At 37.9% G+C, this 12580-nt stretch overlaps 1 protein-coding gene and 1 pseudogene across 1 annotated transcript in view; both read left to right on the top strand.

Moving 5' to 3' along the window:
- IL1RAPL2 (interleukin 1 receptor accessory protein like 2) overlaps positions 1-12580 on the top strand; it is a 645369-nt gene that overhangs the window by 591964 nt on the left and 40825 nt on the right. The window lies entirely within an intron of this gene.
- On the top strand, positions 9953-10654 carry LOC143671302 (lysosomal-associated transmembrane protein 4A pseudogene; annotated as a pseudogene).

Below are 12580 nucleotides of genomic sequence, written 5' to 3'. Positions count from 1 at the left end.
AGAAACAGCTTTTGACCTGCTACTGGGACTTGGTAGAGAGTGAAAGCTTAACCATGGACCATCAAGTTAGAATGAGACCTGAGTTGCCTATCATGAGCTGGGTGTTGTTTGACCCATCAAGCCGTAAAGTTGGGCATGCACAGCAGCACTCTGTCATATACGAGATAAGGCCAGAGCATGTCCTGAAGACACAAATAAGTTACATGAGGAAGTGGCCCAAATGCCTATGGTCTGCACTCCTATCACATTACCTTTTCTTTCCCAGACCAGAGCTGTGGCCTCTTGGGTAGTTACTTATAGTGAATTGACTGAGGAAGAGAAAATTCGGGCCTGATTTAGTGATGGTTCTGGATGATATGCAGGAACTGCACAAAAGTGGACAGCTACAGCACCACAACCCTTTTCTGAGATGTCCCTGAAGGACAGTGGTGAGCGGAAATCCTCCCAGTGGGCAGAACTTTGAACAACACACCTGGTTATTCATTTTTCTTGGAGGGGGAACTTGCCAGAGTTGGGTTTGTATACTGACTCTGAGCTGTTGCTAATGATTTGGCTGAATAGTCAGGGACTTGAAAAGAGCATGATTGGAAAATTGGTGAAGACGACGTCTAGGAAAGAGGTGTGTGGATAGACCTATTTGAGTGGGCTAAAAACATGAACATCTTTGTGTCCCAAATGAATGTGCACCAGAAGGTGACTTCAGCAGAAGGTTTTAATAATCAAGTGGAGAAGATGACCTGTTCTCTGGATACCGGTTAGGTTCTTTCCCTAGCAACTCCTTTCATTGCCCAATGGACTCATGAACAAAGTGGTCATGGTGGTAGGGATGGAGGTTATGCATGGGCTCAGCAACATGGACTTCCACTCACCAAGGCTGACCTGGCTATAGCCACTGCTGAGTGCCCAATATGCCGGCAGCAGAGACCCACACTCAGCCCCCAATATGGCACCATTCCCAGAGGTGACCAGCTGGCTACATGGTGGCAGGTTGATTACATTGGACCGCTCCTATCATGGAAGGGGCAGCGATTTGTTCTAACTGGAGTAGACACGTACTCTGGATATGGGTTTGCTTTCCCTGCACACAATGCTTTTGCCAAAACTACCACCCATGGGCTTACAGAATGCCTTATTTATCATCACGGTACTCCACACAGCATTGCGTCTGGTCAAGGAACACACTTCACAGCAAATGAAGTGTGGGAATGGGCACATGCTCATAGAATTCTCTGGTTTTACCGTGCTCCCCATCGTTCAGAGGCAGCTGGATTGATAGAACAGTGGAATGGGCTTTTGAAAATTCAATTATGGTGCCAATTAGGGGGCGATACCTTTCAGGGCTGGGGCGATGTTCTCTAGGAGGCTGTATATGCTTTGAATCAGCATCCAATGTACAGTGCTGTTTCTCCCATAGCTGGGATCCATGGGTCCAGGAACCAAGGAGTGTAAATGGGAGTGGTCCCTCTCGCTATTACCCCTAGTGATACACTAAGAAAATAACTGCTTCTAGTCCCTGCAACCTTGAGCTCTGCTGGTCTATAGGTTTCAGTTCCTGAAGGGGGAGTACTTCCCACCAGGAGAAACAACAATGATTCCATTGAACAGGAATCTAAGACTGCCACCTGATCATTTGGGCTACTCATGCCCCTGGATCAACAAGCCAAGAAGGGGGTTACTTTACTGACTGGGGTGATTGACCCTGACTATAAGGGGGAAATACGACTGCAACTACACAATGGAGGTAAAGAAGAGTTTTCCTGGAATATAGGGGATCCCCTAGAGCATCTTTTAGTAACGCCATGTCCTGTGATTAAAATCAATGGAAAACTGCAACAATCTACCCAGGCAGGGCTACCAATGGCTCTCAAACTTCAGGAATGAAGATTTGGGTCACCCTACCAGACAAAGAACCATGGCCAGCTGAAGTGCTTGCTGAGGGTAAAGGGAACATGGAATAAGTAGAAGAAGAAGGTAGTGATAAATATGAACTACGACCACGTGATCAGTTACGGAAAGGAGGACTGTAATGCTGTTTTGTTCATGTTATAGTATTTACGTTGTAAGATATCAAGTTTAAGAATGAATATTACCCAAAGACTTGCGTCCTATTCTGGGGAGATTTAATGCACTTCCGGTTGTACACAGGACAGTTGAGTATTGTTAGGTAAGGAAAAAAATGCATCTGTTATTGTTTTCTATTTAGAGATTAAGTATGGTTTAAGGTGATGTGTATAGCTTCCAAGTTAACAAGGGGAGGGCTGTCATGGTCAGAGCCTAATGGCTGTAGCTAGAAGTTCTAGAACAATGTTGAATAACAGTAGTGACAAAGATTATCCCAGTCTCGTTCCTGATCTTAGAGGGAAAGCTTTCGATATTTCATCATTGAGTCTGATGTTAGAAGTGGTTTTATCATATATGAACTTTATCATGTTGAGGAAATTTCCTTCTATTTCTATTCATCTAATTTTTTTTCAAAAACAGTTCTAGATTTTGTCAAATTCCTTTTTTGCAAAAAGAATCGAAAGCAAGGACTTTAGCAGATATTTGTTTACCAATATTCACATGAGCCAAAAGGTGGAAGCAACCCAAATGTACATCAGTAGATGAATGGATAAACAAAATGTGGTAGTTACACACAATGGGATATTATTCAGGTCTAAAAAGTATTGAAGTTCTGATATATACAAATATATGCATGAACCTTGAAGACATCATGTTAACTGAAATAAATCAGACACAAAGGGAAAATAATGTACAAGTCTACTTATATGAAATAACTTTAATATGTTTAGAAAATAGATACATAAATAAATAGACGCATGGATGGATGGATGAGTGGGTGGGTGGGTGGATAAATAGAATGAGAGATATGTGGCAAAATGTTAAAAGTTGGTTGATTTGCATATTTGGGTGGGGAATATTTTGGGGTTTTCTTTATGAGTTGTATTAGTTTCACAACTATTCTGTAAATTTTAAATTATTTCAAAATATTTTTTAAAAGCTGAGAGCTCTGTTTTTGTGACAAGTCCAGTAATAATAAAAGCCTAAGATAACAAACTCACTTTTCCTGTATATGATCAACTGGGTCGTTTTTTATAAATAGCTTTATTATGTTATAATTGATATATAATACGCAAAAATATTGAAAATTTGCAATGTGTAAGTATTGACTTATATGTTTACACCTGTGAAATAGTCAACTCAATCAGATAATGAACATATCAATCATCCCTGTTTCCTGGTGCCCCTTTAACAACCCTCCCACTTGCTATCTTCCCAGAGCCACTAATTTTTCTGTTACTATAAGTTACTTAGCATTTTCTAGACTTTTATATAATTCAAATCATACAGTATGATTCTTTTTTGTCTGGATTATTTCAGTTAACCTAATTATTTTGAAATTCATACATGTTTATTCTGTTTTTTCTTCTTCCCAAGTAATATTCCATTGCTTGGATTTAGGGTAGTTTGATTTTCCAAACAGCCTGTTGATGGATTTTGGGTTATTTCCAGTTTGAGGATTATTACATATAAAGTAGTTTTGAACATTCATGTATATGTCTTTGCGTACACATATATTTCCTTTTTTAAATTTTTTTTTTTTGCACGGGCAGGCACCGGGAATCAAACCTGGGTCTCCACTATGGCAGGCGAGAACTCTGCCTTCTGAGCCACTATGGCCCACCCCACATGTATTACCTTTTTTCTTGAGTGAATATTTAGATGTGCAATGGCTGAATTACATGTTAGTGTACATTTAACTTTTTTGGCTTTTAGCCATCTTTTTGAGCAAAATTGTTTTTTAGAATAGTTTTAGATTCACAGAAAATTTAGATTGTGAATTGGTATAGGTCATTCCCATATACCTCACACCCAATTTTCATTGTTATTAGCAACTTATGTTGGTATGGTACACTTCTTACTGTTAGTGAACCAAATAAATGAACCAAAAATGATACATTTTTTTATTAAGTAAAGTTCTTACTTTATTCATATTTCCTTAGCTTTTACTTATTCTTCCTGTGACTTTTTTAAGAATCTGCCAAAATATTTTCCAAAGTGTTTTTGCCATTTTATGAAAAAAATTAGACACTGCTGCTGCTCTCTAGGAACAAATAGTAGAGTAGTAGGAGAAAAAAAAAACATACATACGTGAAGCAATTCAACCCAGTTCCAACTACTGCATGGTTAAGTGCCAAATGAGTGAACTATGTAGTAAATGAATGCTATAGAAAACCAGTCTTCAAGGATTTGCAAAGCATCACTGTTTATTTGATTTTGTTGCATCCTCTTTCCCCACCCTCTCTAATGCCCCTATAAAGGAGGGCGCATACTTTCATATGCAGTGGAAAAAGTAACGTGCAATTTGTGTTGAAAAATCACACTCTTTAGCTAACTAGAGCCACCTTCAGAGAAGTGCAAATATAGAGACAGAAATTCCTGGCCAAGATAAACACGCAGTTGGCCATTTCGTAATATTAATTGTGTGATCCGTGATCTATTTGGATGTTTGTGTGGGTGCGAGAATTCCTTCAGGCTATGGCTATTTATACTAAAACAGGAATTAGTATAGCCTGGCTTTTAGATTCCAAAGCCAATGTCCTTGGCAGAAAGCACACCAGATTTCTGCACAGTATGGCAGATTGAAACATATCCAGGAGTTTAATTGAAGAAAATCAGACCATTAGTTCAACCAAAAGAATACCTACATTCTATCAGATCACACATTTTCTCCAGAAAGGGCTGAATCTAACTACAGAATGCTGAGGATGTTAATTATGGGACTCCTCTCTAGGATATTTCTGGATACAAAATTCCTTTCTGGATATATGACTCTCCTTTAGCGTGTTATGTTAGCATATTTTAATTGAATCAACCTCCTGTGTTGTGCACGCATATCAGTAGTACATATCCTAGTAGACCTGAGAGGTAAAAATGTAAATAAACCACTCTGAGACTGTTGGCTTCTTGAGACACTGAACCCTAAGCACAGGATCTGGCATGAAGATTGGTAGCACTGCCTATGTTCTCAATTTCCTGTGCAGTAGTTTGTCCTAAAAGTATGTGCTGCAATTTTTTTTTATCTCTTACTACTACCCTGAGGAATAAAAAAAACTTTGACAAAAATCTACCTGAGGACAAAATTTGGATAGTTAACAGATGGCTTCATAAGACAATGTCCTTCAGACTTTAGTAAGTGCAACCGCTGTGTTCAGCAGTTTCCCTGTGGTTTGATTATTATAGTTGATAAAATCCTGGCAAAGATTTTGGAGTCCTCATTTGTTTGTTTTCTGAGTCCCATTGACTGCCGTGGTCCCTAGCATCTCTTGAATGCACAACTCATTGTCAAAACAATTATAGTTCACTGTGGGCACACATATTTCTCTGTCTCCCTTTAAGCAGAGATTGGCATAACCCTCTCATGTTTATGATGCTGCTAAGAGAGAAATGGTGATGGTTTAACTGAGCACCAAGGAAATCTGACAGAAATGTAGTATCCATTCACAGCTGCATCTTGCCTATCACAACCTTTCCACTGACTTTAGAACATGTAAGTTGTTGGTGTGTGTGGAAATATAAGCTGCAATTGTGTGAATTTGGTTATTTTTATCCACCGTTTTAAAGTCATTATAACAAGCTTCTCTCTGCAAGCTCTGCCATGTCTATTCAAAGTAGTCAAATAATTATTTTGAGGAGGTCCAATGGGAGCCATCATAAGGAGAGGACTTTCTAATTTTGGTTCCTCTGTTAAAGTTTAATGGGAACTGCTTAAAATAGTATGAGAAAGGTCATGGCAAGCAGTAGCCTTTAGGATGAGCAGTCTATGACAGTCATCCCAGTTCCACACCTTCTATGCAACTTCATTTTAATTAATATCACCAGAGGCTTGAGAATAAAAATTTTTAAAAAGCAAAAGAATTTTCTAGTGTGATATGTATTCCACACAATGCTAATAAAAAATGCCATAGATATTGTACCATTCCCATTAAACAAGAATTCAGTCTTTAAGCTTGCTTACAGGGTTGTGAATGCATGAAATTCAATACAATTTCTATGCCCCAACAGAGAGTAATTTTTATTATAAATATCACTTTAAAAATCACCCTATCAATACCTAATGTTTCCTTCCTCAGGCACTATCTTGAACAATTGACCATATCTTCAATAATTCTTGACCGGTAAAATATCTGAGTTTCCTAGGCTGCTTCAGTAAATGTTATGAAATAGGTTGTGGTAAACAACGGTGTGCCAGTATGAAATTGTTGTGTTCCCCAGAAAGGCCATGTTCTTTAGTCCTGATTCAGTATTGTTTATCATGAGACCTTGTGATTACGTTGTTTCCATGGAGATGTGACCCACCCAATTTAGGGTGGGAAATTTTGATTAGGTGGGTTCCATGGAGATGTGTCTCTATCCGTTCAAAGGGGGTCACTTACTAGAGACCTTTAAGAGGGAACCATTTCGGGAAAAAGCTTCAGAGCCAACAGGGAACCCAGATATTTGGAGATGCAGAAAGAAAATGCCCCCAGGGAAGCTTTTTGAAATGGCAAGCCAAAGGAAGTGCAGAAGCGAGGCAGATGCCTTCCCAAATCGGCCTCTCTTGAGTCAAGATATCTTTATCTGGATGCCTTAATTTAGACATTTTGATGGCCTTAGAACTGTAAACCTGTAACTTAGTAAATTCCATTTATAAAAACCAACTCATTTCTGGTATATTGCATTTCTGGCAGCATTAAATAAACTAATACAAATAGGGATTTATTCACTCACAGTTTTGAGGCTAGGGAAATCAAGGTATCATTAAGGCAATGATACTTCTTCCCCAAAGATTGTGGTACTCTGGGGCTGGCTGCTGGTTACCTTTGATTCCTCTGTCATAATGCAAGGCACATGGTGGCATCTACTGGTCTCTTCCTTCTCTTCTGGGTTCTGTTTCAGCTTCTTGTTTACTGTGGCTTTCTCTTCCTCTATCTGAATGGAGTTTTTCACTTATATAGGACTCCTGTAATAAGATTAAAATCCATTCTGATTTGAGGTGGTTCACACTTTAACTGAAGTAGCCTCATCATAACATCTTACTTATAATGGGTTCACACCCACATCAGTGGATTAAATTTAAGAATATATTTTTCTGGTGTACATAGAGCTTCGAACCATTATGACATATTCAATTTAAAGTTTTTCAGAGAAATTTCTGAAAATTCAAATCATTTCATGAAAGACTACAAGTTGAATATATTTTTTTTTGGTTTGCTTGTTTGTTTGTTTTCTTTGCTTCTTCCCTTATATTCGATTCCTTCTGTTTTATCCCTTTACCTTAACATCCTTTGCTTGAATGAGTTAAAAGTTTTAACAAAGGTGGAAGTATGACATGTATAAGAAAAGATTTTATTCTTGAAATAAGGCAAATTGATCTTAAAGGCCTGAAATAACCTATTAACCTGTGTGTTTTTTTTTTTTAATGAAGCTGTGATTATGTGGTTGGTCTCTAAAGTATAAAGGAAAATTTTGAAGTCCTGGAATGCCCTAGGCAAAACAATGGGCTCTGTTCTGACAAATTTCTGTGGCTCTTTTCAGTACCCTGAAACATCCCACCTGCCCTTGATTATACTAGCATTAAGTTGTCCCCCAACAAAAAAATTTCCATCTCTTCCTTGTCCTTAACTTCAGCCTTTCAAGTGGAAGAAAGAACACTTTGATCAATCATTTCACCTTTGATTTGAATAAATTTCAGAACTAATCATACCTATATGTGAATATACATTTTATAAGTCCTGAGGAGGCGTCAATGGAAAAAATAAACTTCATAAACAACATGGTTTTACCTAGGCCAAGCCTTGATAGCCAATTATCTGGAAGGTGTATTTTAGAGGGGGGAAGAGGGTTGATTCCACTATTTCTATTTTTGACTGTTCAATGGTGGGTCTTAGCTTTGACCTATACATAAAATATCACAGCATACCTAAGATATATCTGTTACTTCTCTTCATTTACTGGGCAGACTTTAGATGTGCAGTCTCACCATGTTAGATTGTAAGCTGCTTTAGACAAGAAACTATGATTTGTTAATAATAATAATAATACAACTTGATGTTTTTTACAATACACAGCAGATTACAAAACTGGTTTGGCATCCTAAATCACATTGATTCTCATCACAACCATTTAAGACAAATAGTGTTAGCCTTATTTTACAAAGAGCGAAACTGAAGTTTAGAAAGTGAGGAAGAATTGCCCTTGCACACTTCACAGTTCCGGTAGGGCTAGATCAAATTTATCACAATACAGCTAAGAAGAAGCCTCAGTGGTCCAGGATGTTTTATTTTACTCCATATTTAGGCTTTAAAGAATCAAAACCTATCTGAGACTGAAAGAGTGAAAATCAGCTTGGACTAAGTAAAAGCAGACCTGACATTAATCAGGCTGGGAGGACAGATGCAGATAAAGCCAGCTGTAAGATGAACAGAAAACACTGTTTCTCTCAAGGTCGTGTAGCAGTTGTAAAATGCAATAAGCCCACCCCTTCCCTTCTTTAAGTGACTACTGCTTTCTTACTAACGATGTCTCAGACATTCTTTACTTACTGGGGATATGCAATTGTTAAATTTCCATTCTCTCATGACCCAATCCCTAGTCAATTTCCCCTTCTCCTGATCCTGCTACAGAAACTGTAACCAGTCTAGAACTAATCCTGCTTCCATAGATCCTCCTCAGAATCCTTCAGTGAGAACCCAAACCTTACAAAAGATGCTTTCCTCCTCCTTCCAATCCAAGAAAAAGTCATGGTCTCTCTCAAGTGCCCTTCCTGCCTTTTTTTCTAGGCAGAGTACTCTGAAGATTTTTTTCCAGCTATTCCAATCTACAGTAGTCTGTCTGTTCTTTGAGATACCATTGAAATCTCTATCAAACTTCCTTTTTTCACCTTCTCTATAATTATTTTCCATGTGTGCAGACCCTGTTGCTCCCTTTAAATTTAAAGTGTAATGAGAGCAAAGACAAAGACTTTAAGATGTATATTTCTTTTACAGCAGATATCTAGCCCAGCGCTGGCATTTTTAGCAAATTCAGAAAGAATCACTGATAGACTATTATGTATCAATATTTGCCACAAAATTACCGGTGTCAATATTTGCCAGAGAGATTTATAGGCATAGACACCAACTTGTCCTATGATTCTCAAAAAGCAAGTCACCTCTAGATTTTCAAGAGCTGATAATTAGGACACCTGTTATATATTAATAGATGGAACAAGGATCATTTTTCAAATCCTTTCTCTAGATTCTTTCTTCAGCTTGTGATGAGCTGTTTTGGAAACTGCATTAGAAAAGAAGAGGGTAAGTCTTGGTTTGGAGGGACAGGATCAGATTTCTCTCCAGTGTCTGGTAAAGGTTGTGGCTGACCTACATGTAAAGTTTTAGATCTAATTAGATTTATGGTGCTTAAACAGCTTCTCAAAATAAAGGTTTTTTTTTTTCCATAGCAGGTTACCCAGAGCTAAAAGAGTTGAATGTGGTGGTAATTACAAATTGAAGGAAGAAAATGGAGAGAGCAAAACTCAAAGAAAAACAGTGAAGATAGTAAATTCTCAGATTTTTCATGGTTAGGTACAGTTTGGGAAAAGAGAAAAAAAAAGAAAACTACAACCTTAGGCAGCGTAAAAAAAATTAAGAGAAAGACTACTGGTAAAACATGGTCCCAAAAAATCTCAGAAAATTCTGAGACAGCTTATCATTTCATCCCTTTATAATTGTCTGGTTCAGTAATAGTACTAGGAGATCCATAAATATAAAGGGCAGAAGAGAGAAACTTAAGCTACAAGCACCAGGATTAAATATCAAGTATATCGAGACTCGTCTTTGGGTTTCGCAGACAGTGGCGGGCCTCTCTGGTTCACCTGCCGGGCAGAGAGTGTTTCCTGGAGGCCCCGTCAGGGGTGAGCAGCAGGAGATTCCTGATGGTGTCCAAGACGTTCAAATGAAGCTGCAGTGAGTGGTTCTACAGCATCCAGTGCTGCGGCTGCTGCCATGTCCGCACCGGGACCATCATTCTGGGGTCCTGGTATGTGGTGGTAAACCTATTGATGACAATTTTGCTGACCGTGGAGGTGACTCACCCAAACTCAATGCCTGCTGTCAACATTCAGTATGTAGTCATTGGAAATTACTATTCATCTGAGAGAATGGCTGATAATGCTTGTGTTCTTTTTGCTGTCTCTGTTCTTATGTTTATAATCAGTTTGATGCTGGTATTTGAAACAATTTCTTATCAAGTGGGTTGGCTGATTCGTTCCTCTGTTATCCACTTTTTGACTTTATTCTCAGTTGCCTGGTTGTTATCAGTTCTCTCACTTATTTGCTAAGAATCAAAGAATATCTAGATCAGTTACCTGATTTTCCCTACAAAGATGACCTCCTGGCATTGGACTCCAGCTACTTCTTCTTCATTATCTTATGTTCTTTGCTTATACATAGTGTTGAAGGCTTATCTCATAAACTGTGTTTGTAACTGCTATTAATATATTAACAACAGAAATGTACCAGAGATTGCTGTGTACCCTGCCTTCGAAGCACCTCCACAGTATCTTTTGTCAACCTTTGAAATGGCAGTGAAGATGCCTGAAAAAGAACCACTGCCTCCTTCTATACCTGCCTAAAGAAGTTCTGCCGTTGTCAATAAACCCTGTACCAGCTTTTGGTCTTGTTTATTTTGCAGCAATATAAGGCTCTTCAAACTTGTTTGACATAAAACACATTTTCATTTGTTTAAGCATTTATTTTCAAAACACTAAGGAGCTTTTTGGACATGTATTAAAAGTATTTTTTTTTTTGGTAAGTGCATTATATTTGAATAGTTTTTGAAGACAATTTAGGTTAACTGAGAGCAAAGTGCCATTTGCCTTTAATTGGGGGTGGGTGGGAAGGGGGTATTCTCCACGTATTTTCTTTTATAACTTTGTGCTTTCTTTATATAAATAGTTTGCATTTTGGTTATTAGTTACCCTGGATACTTTAAGGAAGAATGAATTAAATATTCAGAATAAGTGATTTGGGATTAAGATCTGAAGTTTTCAGCTATGCTAACAGGAATAATATATAACATTTTGACTTGTCTGTGGAAAATGATGGTGGTATGTTTCTAATTTGTATGTTTCCACCTTTGTAATAAGATGCTTTAATAAATCTCTTAAATATTAAAGTAAACACAAAAAACAAACCAAAAAAAATCAAGTTTATCTACTACTGGAGGGAACAGAACAGGGTTATTTTAAAAAGAAGTCTACTTGTAATAAATTTTAGGCCTCAGATTTCAGTATGGGAGATTCTCATATTCTAGGAACTGTCTTCCACCAACCCAATTTTAAGGCCTTCTGTCTTTTTAAACAGAGTCAGATGAGATTGTACCAAACCAATCTTAAAAGTCAATGAATATAAATACAAATTTGCTTGGAGGAGCCAAAATGTAAGCAACCCACCTTTGCATAATGAGGAGTTCATGTATAATTCTTGTGCATGTGCATAATGCTATTTATTTTTTAAAATATTTTAACCCATTTATCCTCAGAACAAAGTTAAGGTAAGTAAGACAGATATTTTTCCTAATATGTAGATGAGTTAAATTAAGGCACTATTGGGGCAATGGTTTCCAAAGGATCCAGCTTGAGCTTGTAAATGGGAGGCTTGCAAACAGAACCCAGTTTTATCTGAATACAGTATCCTTTTTCCAACTTCATGATAAATTCTAGTAAGTCAGAGGGGCCTTTTCTGCTTTCATAACCACATGTCCACAAAAGAAGTGATAATTACTTCTGGTGCCCCAATTTCTCTTTTAAAATATATCTCATTTAAAAGTATTTGTATTTAAGAACCTCAGAATTTAAGGGTAGGATTGATGCCATACAGAATCATGATTTGCTCCTTTTTTGACCAAAAGCAGGAAGATGAGATAGAGAAGCAGAAGTAAATAGTGTACTCACTTTCACCTCACCCAGGAAGGTATCTGACCATTTGTGAGAGTATAACTCTCCAAAGAAACAGGAGGCACACTCATCAGGAAAGTTTCCTGGCCACTCAGCTTCTCTGAGAAGAATGGACCCTAAAGGTAGTTTTGTACCTTCACTTGAGAAAGCAAAAAACAAGACTCAGAGAAAATGGCGAATGGTTTCTCATGTAAGCTGGGAAAGGAGAAAGACGAATTTGATGTAGTGTCTGGAGAAAAGCAAGGCCGGTGGAGGTGAGGGTGGTGGTGGTGGTTTATTCAAACATGTTGGGGGATCAGTGCTGCAGGACCCATAATGGCATTGGGCAAAAGACAGGCGAAAAGCATTCCCTACCTTCAGTTAACTTCTCATAGGACAGCCATTTTTAAGGCCCTCTTTCTTTACCCCTTTCCCCACACTATTAAAGCTCAAACTTCTAACACAAAATCTACTTTTCTACAAATTTGTCCCTTCATGCATGATACAAAGATCCATTAGATTTGATAAGTTCAGCTTAGAACTTGGAATCGAATGTTTCTTCCTTTGTCACACAAATATTGTTGGCTGTGTTTTGTTGTGTGAATTCCTCGTTTCTTTTCTTTC

This window comes from Tamandua tetradactyla, chromosome X (genome assembly GCF_023851605.1).
Source record: "Tamandua tetradactyla isolate mTamTet1 chromosome X, mTamTet1.pri, whole genome shotgun sequence".
Lineage (NCBI taxonomy): Eukaryota > Metazoa > Chordata > Mammalia > Pilosa > Myrmecophagidae > Tamandua > Tamandua tetradactyla.
Note: the sequence above shows the minus strand (reverse complement) of the source record. Positions and strands in the feature narration are given on the sequence as shown.